Raw genomic sequence first — 15,734 nt, forward strand, 5'->3', positions numbered from 1 at the left:
AGAGCTGTGCTGGTCAGGCGCAGTGCACTCTTCCGACCATTTCGGTCTCGGAATCGACATGGACTGTGCGGGCCAAGGGGGCATACTATGAATGATAGACTTATGGGAGCATCTGAGAATGCTGTGTGTGTGTGCGTGCGTGCGTGTGTGGCAATGTGTGTGGGAATGTGTGGGAATGTGTGGGAATGTGTAGGTAAACATGTGCCTGTGCGTTCATGCATGTGGGTGTACGCAAGCATTTGTGTGCATTTGCGTGTAAACGTGTGTGTGTGTGTGTGTGTGTGTGTGTGTGTGTGTGTGTGTGTGTGTGCCAGCTAGTTCGGTTGGTGGGTACGCTTATGCCTGATTGTGTTGGGTCTGTTGCCAACGGGCTCGGCTACTTGATGGTGTAATGTTGTACCTGCCACCTTTGTTGGTTCCAGGGTTCATATACTTTCTATTTGAAGTATACATACCCGTTAATTTAACCATGGACTGCTTCTGGCTAGATTAACTCTTGGGTAATCAATGGTGCTAGTGAAGCTTATATCAGATCCACTCTGATTTAGCCACCCACACTAGTAGCAAGTATTACCTTCACTGGGGGCAGGGGTAACTGCAGTTGGATCCCTGAACGTGACCCTGATGCCGTCAATCCTTTTTCTGCACCTTGTCCTCACCCACTTACTGAGGTGCGGTGAGCCCATAAGTGAGATCATTTTCAAGTCCACCCAGAGTTTTGGGGATTTCAGGGGGTGTCGGCCGTTGGGCGGTTCAATAGCCAATTGAGTCATCTTTCCAAGATTCCTTTTGAGTCTCTCTCCCCTCTCCCGGGAAGACCCACGTGACCAGTTTTGGCAGGGAGCAACAAGTACAAGTACAGGTGTGTGTGTGTGTGTGTGTGTAAAAATAGTTTTTGCCAAGAGGAAGCAGATTTGTTAGCTCCTGGTTTTCTCTTTGTTGGCCTCCTCCATGGGGCGGCCCTGGCCTTCTGGGCAGGGTTGTCCCTGGGTATTGAGTGGCAGTAGGCTTTTCATGCCTTGCAGCCGGTTTCGCGCGCGCGCGCGCGCGCGTGGAAGGACATTCAGGGAGCTGACGACCAGGGCGGGTAATTTGTTGCTGTCACCGTCTTCTTGCGTCCTTTCCGCATCCTCTGCAGTGGTGTGGCGAGCCCTCGGATCAACCCCCAGCCAAAAATAATGCAGTGGCGTTCGGCAAAGCAAGTGGACTCCTGGATGAGAAAGGAAACAGGTCAGACTCACAGAAATTTCTGCCTGCGCGGTGTATCGCCGGAATCGTGAATTTGTCCTTGGTCGTGTTGTTTGGACCTGAGTGGCCAGTCGTCGTGCGGCGATGGTGTAGTGTTATTAGCTTGCTGTGCACACTCCTCATCGCTCGTGAAAGTACGTCTTGTGGAGCCCTTGTGCGACGTTCGGTGCCCACCCTCCAGCTCAAGATTGTGTTTTCCTCATTCACGAAGGCCGAAGCAGCACGCGTACAGACGTTTGTTGAACAGAACATCATGTTCACATTTATTTTTTATATTGTTCCTTTTCAGTCGTTGCATGTTATAGTGGACCTGCAGCAGACTGTTCATCTGGTTTGTGATATTTCTTTCCTCAGTTGGTGAGTTCTTTTCCATCAATATGGCAGCTTGTTTTGATTTCCTTTTTTTTCAATTCATGCTGCTGTACTTCCTGTTTTGTTTTGCGCCACTGCCCCTCACCTTGCGCTCAGTTCTCTGAGTGGAGGGTGGCGTGACCCCACTGGGGTAGCTGATTGATAGTAGTAGTAGTAGTAGTAGTAGTAGTAGTAGTAGTAGTAGTAGTAGTAGTAGTAGTAGTAGTAGTAGTGTGTGTGTGTGTGTGTGTGTGTGTGTGTGTGTGTATGTGTGTATGTGTCTGTGTGTATGTGTGTATGTGTGTGTGTATGTGTGTGTCTGTGTGTGTCTGTGTGTATGTGTGTGTGTGTGTCTGCATCTTTTGAACAGAGGTGACACGGTGTGAACAAACCTGCTCCGACATCAGTATATTTCCTCTTCAGAGAATAAGCGCTAGCGAGACAGAGGGGGTGTGCAAAGAGAGAATTGGAACTTACAAGTATGCACGTGTTGCCAGTGTGGAGAGCGAGAAGTTTGGATGTGTGTCTCGCCATCTAGAGGAGACCCATATGGAAGATGAAGCCATATTTGGTGGATACGGTAAAACCTCCGGGTTACATCGTGTTAGGTCCAATGGCACAACAAGAGATTCGAACAATGCAGAAGAGAAGGCTTTTGTTGTGTGCGAGTACGGACGACAGTGCAGTAAGTCCAACTTGTATTTCCTCCACTGACTGGTCTTGCACAAGTATTGCGAAAGAATTGCATAACTTATAGCGAAGCAAAGTTCCAAGGAACTACAAGTTACACTATAATGTCCACTAACACCACCAGTTACTAAACAATCCGCTCATGCGATAACATTGCACGACACTGACCGACTGACGGACGGTACTAACGCTTTCCAACTAACTAGCGTAACTTGCAGTTCCTTGGTCCTTTTCTTTAATATAATCCTTGGCTCTCCATCCGAGTCTATAGTTGCATAACTGTATGCCGAACATGAAGCCTTTTTGCTGGCTAACCTGGCTGTATCGTATTGGCTGCCGCAGAAGTCGTATGTTTTTGTGCATTCATGGGTGCATTCATGGGTCCATTCATGGGTGCGTTCATGGGTGCGTTCATGGGTGCGTTCATGATGCAGGCTGGTAATAAGATCGGTTACCACAATACGATCGGCAACGCCATCTTGTGTATTATACTGTATGTGCGAGATTTACAAGCCTCCCTCCTTTCCCCCCCCCTCCCCCCTCCTCCCCCCTCCTCCCCCCTCCTCCCCCCTCCTCCCCCCTCCCCCCCCCCCCCTCCCCCCTCCCCTCCCCCCCCTCCCCCCTCCCCCTCCCCCCTCCCCCCTCCCCCTCCCCCCTCCCCCCCTCCCCCCCTTCGAATAGAGGCCCTCTCAAATGGAGCCCGTGTGTCAGAGGGAATCGGAATAATAAAGCCCCGTCTCGTCTAAAAGCCCGGGGCTATAATCGAATGCACAATGTCCGTACCATGCAGTGCAGTCAGGGCCAGTCAGGGCCAGTCAGGGGTACTTTACAGTACAACAATCGAGTTAGTCATTGTATGTACTGATCAGCATGAATAGTGTGAAACAATCGGTGTTTCTATTTAAAAATTAAGTCCCCTCTCGAATAAAGCCCTCTCTGAAATATAACCCCCTCCTCCCCCCTCCTCCCCCCCCACCCTCTCGATGTGTTTTCTGGAAAAATAGAGCCCCGGCGCTTCTATTTGCGCCTATACCATAGTGCTTGGCATCTGGGTCTGCCTTTAGTTCCAGATATTGCACATTATGATAACTGCTGGGCATGGGGTTCTTCTGGGTGCTTATATCATGACGACTCATCAAGCCACGGACTGCCGAGAAACTCATTGTTACTGCAATTTTCGTGCAAAAGCTCTCATCACACAACTTCTTTATATCTCGCGGCTGTCCATTACCCGATGTCTTATGTGACATTTATCCATATTGTTATTTTGATGTCGAGCACCCTTTTCGAGGCTGTGGGACCAGACCTTACTCTGTATTTATCTATGTGTACATGGATATATCCAAGAGTAAATAACCCCAAGAGTGTGCAATTGCCTGCACAACCTCTATTCTGTGCTGTGACGGCAGAACTTCACATCACGTGACATGGTTCAAAAGGTTACACTGGCAAGCAGTGCAAAGTGACCACAAGAGAGTTGTACCCAAAGCCGGGTTACGTACAACCCCGTATCAATCATGCACAGAGTGCAAAAAATTATGTGTACGGGTTCATCACGTGATGTGAAGTTCTGCCGTTGCAGACCCCATAGCTGGAGTTGCACACTCTTGGGTGTTATGTACTCTTGATATATCCCATAACCATTCTGGGGATAGGGGTCCCTGGTTCGAGTCCTGGTGGTGATGGTCAGGTTTTTTCAGACTTTTTCCGTTTCTGTCTTTCCCTCAAACAAGTCAATATTTTTCTCTTGAGTTTGTAAATTGAGCAGGGACTGTGTCTGGTGGTGTTGATAACACACATCGAGAGTTCACGAGTGTGTCTTTGTTGATACATGTGTGTGTGTGTGTGTGTGTGTGTGTGTGTGTGTGTGTGTGTGTGCATGCTTGTGTGTGTGTGTGTGTGTGTGTGTATGTGTGCGCGTACGTGCATGTGTGTGTGTGTGTATTTGTGTGTGTGTGCGCGCGTGCGCGTGCATGTGTGTGTGTGTGTGTGCATGTGTGTGCGTGTGTGTGTGTGTATGAGCGCCGCCCGCCTGTGTATTCTCGTGTGATTTGCGCATCTGTTTGTATTGGTCCTTTTGAATAGTGACACACTGCAAACAAACATGCTCGGACATCAGCATATTATTTCCTCTTCACAAAGTAACGGCTCGATATGCAGACCATGAATGCTATGTTAGCAAGGATCTGCTCGGCAAATACGAAATGGCTCATGTTGCCAGTCACGAGAGCGAGATTTTCGGATGTGTGTCCCGTCATCTCAGGGAAACGGGTATGCAGGCTGAGAGTGTGTTTGCCGAACACAGCCAATACCATCACCCCAGAGTTAGAACGAATGGTGTGGCCCGAAATGCTATTCATCTGGACGAGCAGGCATACGTTGTATGCGAGTATCGCAGTCGTTGCAGTAAGTCTTTGTTTCTGTCCCAGGCCCGTCGCACCGACTTTGGAGGTGGGGCGGCCATGGAAGGGGGTTCCGGGGGTCCTCCTGCAGGAGAAAATTTCAAAAATTGAAGCCAATTGCAAGCATTTCCGTGTATTTGGTGCCATTTCAGTGTACGGTAACTACAATGAAAGTCTTTTTGATTCTGCAACAAACGAAGAAGATGCTACGATCGGGGACAAACATTACCTTCCCCCGGGAAAAAACTTCAAAAATTGAAGCCAATTGCAAGCATTTCCAGGCATTTGGTGCCATTTCAGTGTAACTGCAATGAAAGACTTTTTTCTTCAACAAACCACGATCGGGGACAAGGATTTGTACTTGTCACGTTTGCGCTAAGCTGCGATCATTGTGCTTTGTTGTAATCAGGGAGTAGTACATGTACTATACCTACGGTATTGTACTACTCCCTGATTGTAATGTGCTCCAAAAAAAAAAAAAAAAAAAAAAAAAACGGCCGAAAAAGTGGTGCGACCTCAGCCGCCCCGGCTGTGACGGCCTTGTGTCCTTACAGAACTATTGCAGTGTTTCTGCTAAGTATTTTCCCTAGCCCCTTTTCACTTCCCTTTCGTCTCATCCACCCTTCGAGGAAACTTGTCGCGAACCATGGACATACCTTTACATAAAGCACTCGAAGCAGACCATATTTTCCTTAGTGCCCAATTTTCTTGTGAATCAAGACTGAAGAATATTTACGAGGGGAGAGCGATAATATAGGTGAGTCGGAGTGCATGCCTGTAGCAGTAGTGTGCCATGAAAGTGTCTTGCGTACAGCATCAGCAAAAAATATACAAGCGATAAATATACAAACGCATCGAAATAAGCTCCCAAGGAGTAGCGAAGAATCAAAGAGAAGCAAGAAGAGCACCAAGTTGTGGAACTAAAACAGCTCCACGTGCATGTAGCTGAAAGGGTGACACATAAAGATACGCACTGTGAAACGAGTCCAACTGTCAGCATGAAAATGGATAGTGAAGGCCATCAAAGATGCCGATAGTCGTACACACAGTCTGTGTTGGATGTCAGTGCGTGTGCAAGCCAAAGTGCATGGGTTCAAAAGGTGCCCGGAACGGAAACGAAGTGCAAGGTGAGAAAATGGTGCCCAGAATTGAACCTTAGAAATGCAACGAAGTGCAAAGTGAAAAAGGGGTATCACAAAGGGATGCGAGTGATTGAACGTACAAATCATGCACTGAACAAGGATACATGTATACGTAGCTGTGAATTCTTGGTTATATACATGCATTGTGCTCGTGACTACGAATAAATCCGATCGCATTCGCGACAAAACTCCCCCGATAAGTATCCATTTCCTTTTTGGAGAATCCTTCAATTAAAGTCTAAATGAAATGAACAATGAATTGTGTAATGCTTATGCAATCATTTTTATTTTCTTTTCTTTATGCAATCATTGCACAACTACAGTCAATTCATGAAACACATGGACTCTGGCAGGCCTGACTCTGCCGAGCTCCCGTTTTTGGCGATTTTTTGTACATGGTGCCGTGCCGTGAAATTTGAAACTTGAAAATGGGTCCCAACTTTCTACCTCGACTTGTGTTCGAACCACACAACCACACAACCACACAACCACACAATGTACTGCTGAAAATAGAGTGAAATAGCGCCAGTAGTTTCTTGCCGGTCCTTTTTCTTCTTTACTATAAATTTGTCCTTGGCTCTCCATCCGAGTCCATCCTTTGAAGGTGTTACAAATAAATTTAATCTCAGGCCATCCTTGGCAAAGATTGGCTCACATTTCGCTGCAACACCCCCCCACAGCGTCGGGATCAGTGTCATGTATAGTGGTCACGGTCATCTGCATCACAGTAGTGTGAGAAATGAGTAGGCAGGCATGAAGGCCGGGAGCTTCAGCCCACTCTCACCTGTCTCATTGCCCTTTTCTGCATAGACAATGAACATGGCCGCTGAGGAGACACACACACATGTTGATTTTAAAATGTGTGAAGTAAAATTCACACAAACAAACAATGAAAAAGGAGAAGGACGAAATATTACGAGTTATGACTAATTTTGCCCATCTCCTTTTTTTAACCATAATTAAATTGGCTCACCATCTGCTGAGTTCAAACAAACAATAAACAAACAAATATTGGGTTTCCTGAACCACGCCGACATTGGTCAAGAAGAAGACAGGGAGTTGCATAACGCCAGGGGCATGAGTACATAACCGCCGCGTGTTATGTACTCATGCTACCGGTAGTCATGTATGCTGGCGAGTGCTGCAATTGGCAAGCTACAATGACAAATGAGGATAGGAAACCGGCCAGAATGTATTTTAGATCAACTCTTGTGAAATCAATGTTGCTACTCACTAGTAAATAAGATCCACTCTGATGTACCCTTTCTCTTTTTCTCTTGTATCTACTTTTTTCCACAATATCCTTTAACATGTTATTCACAGTGGGTCCAATGTTATTAGGCATTTTGCCTGTTTTGATTTCCACTATAAATAAAGTATACAACAACAACAACAAAACCCAACCAGAGTCATAGTGAATATTACCATCCCTGGAGGCAGGGGTAAAAGCAGTAGGATCCCGGGACCGATACCCTGATGCTATCATTAATTTTCATTTTTCTTCACCTTTTCCTTGCCCACTTACTGAGGTGTGAATAAGCAACAAGTACAGTCAATTGTCCTATCCGGTAAACCCTAGCGGCACATGCAGCATATCCGGTAAACCCTAGCGGCAGATGCAGCGTATCCGGTAAACCCTAGCGGCAGATGCAGCGCCTAACGGTGGGGGTGAGTGGATAAGTCTCACAACCACTGGCACAAGTGCCAAGAAACCACATTAGAGAGGTTCGGCTACAATAACGCGTACGTGACGCAAGTGTTGGCCACACGTTGCAAAGCCACGCGGGTGCAGAGTTTGATTCCGCTTCGCGTTGTGGCAAGCCAAGCCGCATCTCCGGGACAACCAAAATGGCGACATCGACAGCTCGATTTTGGTATAATGGATATCGACCGTTGGTTCAAAATAATTGATTTTACTCAAGCGCAGACTGTGGTTTTTGTTCCATTTTTTTCAGCTTGTTGCTTGCTATCTTCAATCATGGATTTGTGGGACGCTCTTGTCCAAGTGGCAGCCGCTGAGCTGGCGGTCGCGAACTTGGAGCTATGACGCCGCATGAATTCCAACACACCCGACCAAACGTTGCTAGTGAATTTAATTAAATGGCCGGTCCCTAGTTGCCTCCTCTGTCAGCAAGACCACATCATCAGCCAGGCTGAAACGGAGTTGGGGTTTCTTCCCCTGGGCCACTGGAGATGCAATGACGTCCAGGGTCAGTGGAGAATCCGGAGCTAGACTAGATTCCGCCATCCTTCACATATCACAGAAAAAACAGAAGTGAAACCTTCGACAGCTGCACGTGCCTTGTCTTTTCGCATGAGAGATGTTTGTACTTCGCGGGGTTTTCTCCAGTGATGTCATGGTGTTCTCCAGTGATGTAATGGTTTTCTCCAGTGATGTCATGGTGTTCTCCAGTGATGTCATGGTGTTCCTTATTCCCACACTCGAGTGCTGCTCAGAACGAAGGTTCTTGAAAAACTCTTCGCGGAGCACGATCCGTGTAGATCGCCAGATTCACGTCAAGTCGTGAGCTCCAGACCGCGTACTTTTCATCCTCGAACCCAGTTGATAGGTCTACACGTCGAGTTTGGCCCAAAAACGCGTAGCCGAACCTCTCTATTAGCCACATCCATGTACTGAGGTGTGGTGAGCCCATAAGTGGGATCCTTTCTAAGTCCACCCAGAGTTTGGTGGTTTCAGAGGGTGTTGGTCCGTACCTGTGTGTGTGTGCGTGTGTATGTGCCCACGTGTGCTCAAGGGTGTATAACTTTCTGTGCATGTGTGTGCGTGTGTGTGCGTGTGTGTTTTTGGGTGTGTTTTTGAACTTGTTGTATGTGTTGTTGATTGTGTGTGTGTGCATATCATGACTTTCAGCTTACAAGTGTACTACAGCCTACAGCAATGGCGTAGGTTTCACATCCAAACTACACTTTATACCTCAATACTATGGCTTACACTACGAAGCAGCTGTCAGGTTGTGCAAGGCCAATTATCTGAAGCTTCCATCTATAGAGGAAAGATCATGCTTGAATGATTTCCTCACCCACACCTTGGGAACCATGGGTTCCGGTTGGATTTTAACACCAGGAGCCTCAAGATATGCCCTCATAAGCCGGCCGAAACAAAATGACATGACTCAACCGCAACTAATCCCGGCATCTCAAACACTAATGATAGGCATCTGTTCAAGTAACCGGGTAAGTGACACTGTTATTTCCAACAGCCACCCGGCTTATTTTGGTGTGCATATGTATACCTTACCACCTCCAATTTCTTCTTGTGGACACGATTAGCTCAGAAATCAGAGAGCACATCACAAACTGACAAACCTCTGTTTTTTTTCTTCGAGTGATTGCACAGGCTTAATGTAAACTATAGAATATTCGCTGACTGTGACTGTATAAAAGAGAAGAAACACACGAGAACGAGTTATGCAGCAAATATCCACGACTGTAACAAGATGATAAACGGTCAGAAAGTGCGATAATAGGGCACAAAACTGAAAGGCTACTGAGACATTCAGCGACCCGAGACCTAGCTCTTAACACATCTCCAGTGCGCAAACCAACAGCCTTCCAACTTGGAAGGTTCATGGTTACGTAGGACCGAAGAGGGAAGTTTTTTAAATCTATTACTGGCTCAGTATCCGAGTTTACACTCAGACTGTAGTTGAATAATTCTTCACGTGCACAGGTTCCACACAACATCAGGTTCCACACAACATCAGGCTTCACACAACATCAGGCTCCACACAACATCAGGTTCCACACAACATCAGGCTTCACACAACATCAGGCTCCACACAACATCAGGCTTCACACAACATCAGGCTTCACACAACATCAGGCTCCACACAACATCAGGCTTCACACAACATCAGACTCCACACAACATCAGGCTCCACACAACATCAGGCTCCACACAACATCAGGCTCCACACAACATCAGACTCCACACAACATCAGGCTCCACACAACATCAGACTCCACACAACATCAGACTCCACACAACATCAGGCTGCACACAACATCAGGCTCCACACAACATCAGACTCCACACAACATCAGACTCCACACAACATCAGACTCCACACAACATCAGGCTCCACACAACCGTCAGGCGAAATAGCACGTCATAGTACATTTGAGATCAGCGGGAAGAAGATGACGACGTCCACTAATTTAGGATCTGTGCACACGAATCTGCTGTGTGTGTGACTCTGTGTGTCAGCTATGATATCATCTTCTGTGGTTCCATGCCTAGCATGTACGTCTGAACCATCCTGCAAAGTTTGAATGACGTAGGTTGAGCGATCGCTCCGCGAAACATACTTTTTGAAATTCTCTTCATAGTATATCTTCCACCACTGAAATTTCGAATTTCTTCAAAAAAAGTGCTGAGAGGGGTGGCTTGCAACCTCGATATGGCTTGTTCCAGGCATGCTTTGGAGCCATCTTCTGTTGAAGTAGTGGCAGGGATCTGCCCTGCAACTGCTACAACAAAAAATGATTCCATCTGAGAAAGGGTGAGACCGCGAATCTCGGTTGAATATTGAGTATTTCAAGCCTTTTCACGACGAAGATGGAGTTCTTTTTGGAGATGGACGTCGCGGCAAAGGACATGGTGTCCGACTTCTGGCGTCTGGTGAAGCCAGGGATCATTTGTCCAGTCAGGTCGGCAGCCTAACCGTCGGTAAGCTTGTGTTTGGATCCCGTTCTGCTCGATGTGGTAGATCACAAACAATTTGATATCGCACAAATTGATCTCAGCATCGTGCGTACAGTATTTTATATTCAGAAAATCCCAAAGTGTCTCTGTGTGGCCGTCCTATGCCACGAGAAACTCCAATCAGGCTCCTATGTCCTCTGCCTTCATGATTGAATGTCCACTTCGTTTGAACAACGAACACATCAATCGAGGAGGGCTTTGCAATGAAAAATACAGCTATACTGGAGCTGAAAAAAGAAAGAAAAAACGTGCTCAGGATGAGACTCGAGTACACGCATACTCTCCCAGCAGGTGAAACGCAAATTTTTGTGAAAAATGCGTGTCGCCGACTGACCAGTAATTTCGCCTGACGATCAGGCTCCACACAACATCAGGCTCCACACAACATCAGGCTCCACACAACATCAGACTCCACACAACATCAGACTCCACACAACATCAGACTCCACACAACATCAGGCTCCACACAACATCAGGCTCCACACAACATCAGGCTCCACACAACATCAGACTCCACACAACATCAGGCTCCACACAACATCAGACTCCACACAACATCAGGCTCCACACAACATCAGACTCCACACAACATCAGGCTCCACACAACATCAGGCTCCACACAACATCAGGCTCCACACAACATCAGACTCCACACAACATCAGGCTGCACACAACATCAGGCTCCACACAACATCAGGCTCCACACAACATCAGGCTCCACACAACATCAGGCTCCACATAATATCAGGCTCCACACAACATCAGGCTCCGCACAACATCAGACTCCACACAACATCAGGCTCCACACAACATCAGGCTCCACACAACATCAGGCTCCACACAACATCAGACTCCACACAACATCAGGCTCCACACAACATCAGACTCCACACAACATCAGGCTCCACACAACATCAGGCTCCACACAACATCAGGCTCCACACAACATCAGACTCCACACAACATCAGACTCCACACAACATCAGGCTCCACACAACATCAGGCTCCACACAACATCAGGCTCCACACAACATCAGACTCCACACAACATCAGACTCCACACAACATCAGACTCCACACAACATCAGGCTCCACACAACATCAGACTCCACACAACATCAGACTCCACACAACATCAGGCTCCACACAACATCAGGCTCCACACAACATCAGGCTCCACACAACATCAGGCTCCACACAACATCAGGCTCCACACAACATCAGGCTCCACACAACATCAGGCTCCACACAACATCAGGCTCCACACAACATCAGGCCACAGCAACTCAGTACAGGAAATAAATAATCAACTATCACGGTATTAAGAATGTGTAAAGGTACTATCAAGAGTCCATAACTCCCAGGGTGTGCAACGCCACACAAATCTCTGTCACGACTCGTTTTCAACATTACGTCATCTTCATGCACATGTAGCTGCGCGCGTGCACGCCGCGACATTCGCTACACGAAAATGACGTAATGTTGAAAACGAGTTGTGACAAGACCCTATCGCTCGTTGCACACTCTGAGGGTTATGGACTTTTGGTACTAGGTTGAGACAAGGAAAGTAATCAGAACTGTCGGAAGACTCTAGGTTCAAGAATAACAACAAGCCAGACCAAGACCTCGCTGACTTCACTGCTGTGTATGCGTGCGTTCGTGCATCGAAACAACAAAACTGAACTGTGATTGTCACCGAAGTCACAGATTGCGTAGTGACAGAAATAACTAATCTGACATTAAAATATCGAGAGTACAAAAAATACATTATCGTTCGAAACGATAATCGGTGTGAGTAAACAATATCAAGACTGGAGAGACAAAGTCAGAGTCATAGAGTAGGAAGACAAAAATGACAAAGAGAAGTGAAATGTAATCACAATGCACAAGATCAGTGACCATTTCATAACATGACCATTATCACTTATTTTTATGTCATATCGAGGGAATCAAGAACATCTCGATCCCTAGTCTCGGTAGCAAGAAACACTCAGAAAAGTTGAAAAAATGAAAGGTACACAACGAAGTTATGCAGACTTTTGTTTAGTACATAAACCCTGCGTATACATAACATGATTTTTCAAATCCCAGAGATTAAACATTTTTCAAATCCCAGAGATTTTAAACATTTTTCAAATCCCAGAGATTAAACATTTTCAAATCCCAGAGATTAAACATTTTTCAAATTATTTATTATTTATTTATTATTATTCTCGTATCCGTCCCGAATGGGACTCACGACGGCAGAACTAACCGTGAGCATGTGTGTGTGAGAGTGGGAGAACGAAATGAAAAAGAAAAGAAGTCTTGTAATAAGGTCAAATTTAAGAAGAGCAGTACTAGACTAAATGGCTGAGCAGATGTTACTCCATTGTTTTCTGTCGCGGGCATAGGTGCCGAGATCACGAAGGCAGCTGGGCTTAAAAATGCAGATAGGTGTGAGGCGGACGTCTCGCTGGAGACTTGTGGTGAGGCAAGAGCGGGGTGCACCTATTCGAAAGGGCTGACTGGTAGCATATGTACAGAAAGCAGTGAGAGCAACATTCGCAGGGATGTCACTTGGCTGGCGTAATATATGTCCTAATAGCTTCCACCTGTCCCGCTTGGCCATTTCAGATACAGAGCACTGGCCAGTAACAGCATATAAATCTGCATTCGAGATGACATCTGGGTAGGTAATTCCAAGGGTACACCGCAGCTGTTTCCTATGAAACACATCTAGGCGCTTTTCTTGTGCACGGGACAGGCCATGGCAAGCAAGGTTGTAGGTCAAGATTGGTAGAACGAAAGTGTTGTATAAACGAATTTTGATGGGTGTAGAAAGCAGGTTGTGTCCCAGAGATTAAACATTTTTCAAATCCCAGAGATTAAACATTTTCAAATCCCAGAGATTAAACATTTTTCAAATCCCAGAGATTAAACATTTTTCAAATCCCAGAGATTAAACATTTTCCAAATCCCAGAGATTAAACATTTTTTCAAATCCCAGAGATTAAACATTTTCAAATCCCAGAGATTAAACATTTTCAAATCCCAGAGATTAAACATTTTTCAAATCCCAGAGATTAAACATTTTTCAAATCCCAGAGATTAAACATTTTTCAAATCCCAGAGATTATGTATTAACGAGGGACAACCTGTACTAGTAATTTTCTTTTCTTTTAGTTTTACTCTGAAACCCGGATCGCTAAATATGTCATCGCAAATTGGTCCTGATTCCGAAAACGCTAGTTCTTTTTACCCGCTAAAATTAACCTTTCTACAGTACATGATATTATGCTTGCCAATTTAGGCTGCGTTTAGATGAGAAATTTCAACCCGGGTCGAGTTCAGCCCGGGTTGAAAGTCTGTACGATAGACAAAATAGGTGAGCGTTTACATAAAGACAGTTGACCAGGGTCAATATGCCGGCAAAAAGTCCAGTTGTAGAGTCCTGTATGGTCACGGGAATCCTTTCGTGCGAAACTTATTTGCATGTGCAGAGCTATTCTAACCTGTCACAAGATACGCAGTACGATTTCTTGCCCAGGGTTGATTTCAACCCTCCCGGGGGGGGGGGAGGGAGGGTTGATTTCAACACTGGCTAAATTTCAACCCGGGTCAAGCGCAATGTGTCATGTAAACGCGCCAGTCGATCTGTGTACATGGCGGGTTGAAATCTGACTCTGGGCAATCTCGACCCAGGTTGAAATCTGACTCGGGCAATCTCGACCCAGGTTGAAATCTGACTCCGGGCAATCTCGACCCAGGTTGAAATGTGACTCCGGGCAATCTCGACCCAGGTTGAAATCTGACTCCGGGCAATCTCGACCCAGGTTGAAATCTGGATCCGGGCAATCTCTATCCAGGTTGAAATCAGACTCCGGGCAATCTCGACCCAGTTTGAAATCTGACTCCGGGAAATGCATCATGTATACACAGCCTTACATTGACTTTTGGACTAACGGCTGCAAAACAACTCTTCATTGTGAATATTTGCTTCCTTTGCCTTATGTATTTTGTGTGTGTGCTGTGTTTGTGCTGTGTGTGTGCTGTGTGTGTGTGTGTGTGTGTGTGTGTGTGTGTGTGTGTGTGTGTGTGTGTGTGTGTATGTGTGTGTGTGTGTGTGTGTGTGTGTGTGTGTGTGTGTGTGTGTGTGTGTGTGTGTGTGTGTGTCCGTGCCTATGTACAGTGGGACTCGCTCAGTAGGCAAGCGGGTGATTGGCGCAAACGGCTCGTGAAGTCCTTCACAGGCAGATAGGTGCCATGAGTGCACATACAAACGTGTACTGTAATCTGCGTGGGGACACTACTGCAGAGACAAAATGCATGTCGTGAGCACGTACATGCTGGATATCCTTCATCAAGCTGCAATTGCCATCCGAATTTCGGCACAGAACTTCAAGTTGAGCAAAATTCTCAACCTGCCTGCATTGTTTTAAACACATCAAGGCTGGTGAAGCTCCACCAAAATGGCAATATGCACTTGAGCAGATGTTGTGCCTGTCAGCTCTGCACATCCCACATGCTTAAGCAGCCTCTTTTGTTACTTTTGTGTTCTATCCGAGTGCATGATACTATTTCTATTGTCATAGTACTTATCTCTTCTTCAATTGCACTCTGAAGAGGAGTGAAGTTCTTGCTGCAGCATGCACGACTGAAGGAAGGGGAGCAGGAACAATACCCCGCTGTTTTATCGCAACCTCTTCACTGCACAGTTTACCCATTGCTCCTGTTGTTGACTACTCTCTTCTTGCCTGCCAACATCACCTGCCATTGCTCCTCTGTTCTTGCCTGCCAACATCACCTGCCATTGCTCCTGTTGTTGACTACTCTGTTCTTGCCTGCCAACATCACCTGCCATTGCTCCTGTTGTTGACTACTCTGTTCTTGCCTGCCAACATCACCTGCCATTGCTCCTGTTGTTGACTACTCTGCTCTTGCCTGCCTACATCACCTCTACCAGAGAAGGCACAAGAGTTGTCTTGTGAAACTTGTCATAATGTTGCTGTTGAGGAGCCTGAAGTGTGTGTGTGCTGTTGTGGAGCCTGACGTGTGTGTGCTGTTGTGGAGCCTGACGTGTGTGTGCTGTTGTGGAGCCTGACGTGTGTGTGCTGTTGTGGAGCCTGACGTGTGTGTGCTGTTGTGGAGCCTGACGCGTGTGTGTGCTGCTGTGGAGCCTGACGTGTGTGTGCT

The 15,734-nt window shown here is 46.5% G+C and overlaps 1 long non-coding RNA gene across 1 annotated transcript; it reads left to right on the plus strand.

The window, feature by feature from the left end:
- Window positions 1-1,972: 1,972 nt before the first annotated feature.
- Window positions 1,973-15,530, plus strand: LOC135812800 (uncharacterized). Its single transcript, XR_010552983.1, has 4 exons — window positions 1,973-2,284; window positions 4,375-4,695; window positions 8,706-9,028; window positions 14,731-15,530. It is a non-coding gene; the product is annotated as an uncharacterized LOC135812800 (long non-coding RNA).
- Window positions 15,531-15,734: the final 204 nt, after the last annotated feature.

This window comes from Sycon ciliatum, chromosome 3 (assembly GCF_964019385.1).
Source record: "Sycon ciliatum chromosome 3, ocSycCili1.1, whole genome shotgun sequence".
In the NCBI taxonomy this organism is placed as follows: domain Eukaryota; kingdom Metazoa; phylum Porifera; class Calcarea; order Leucosolenida; family Sycettidae; genus Sycon; species Sycon ciliatum.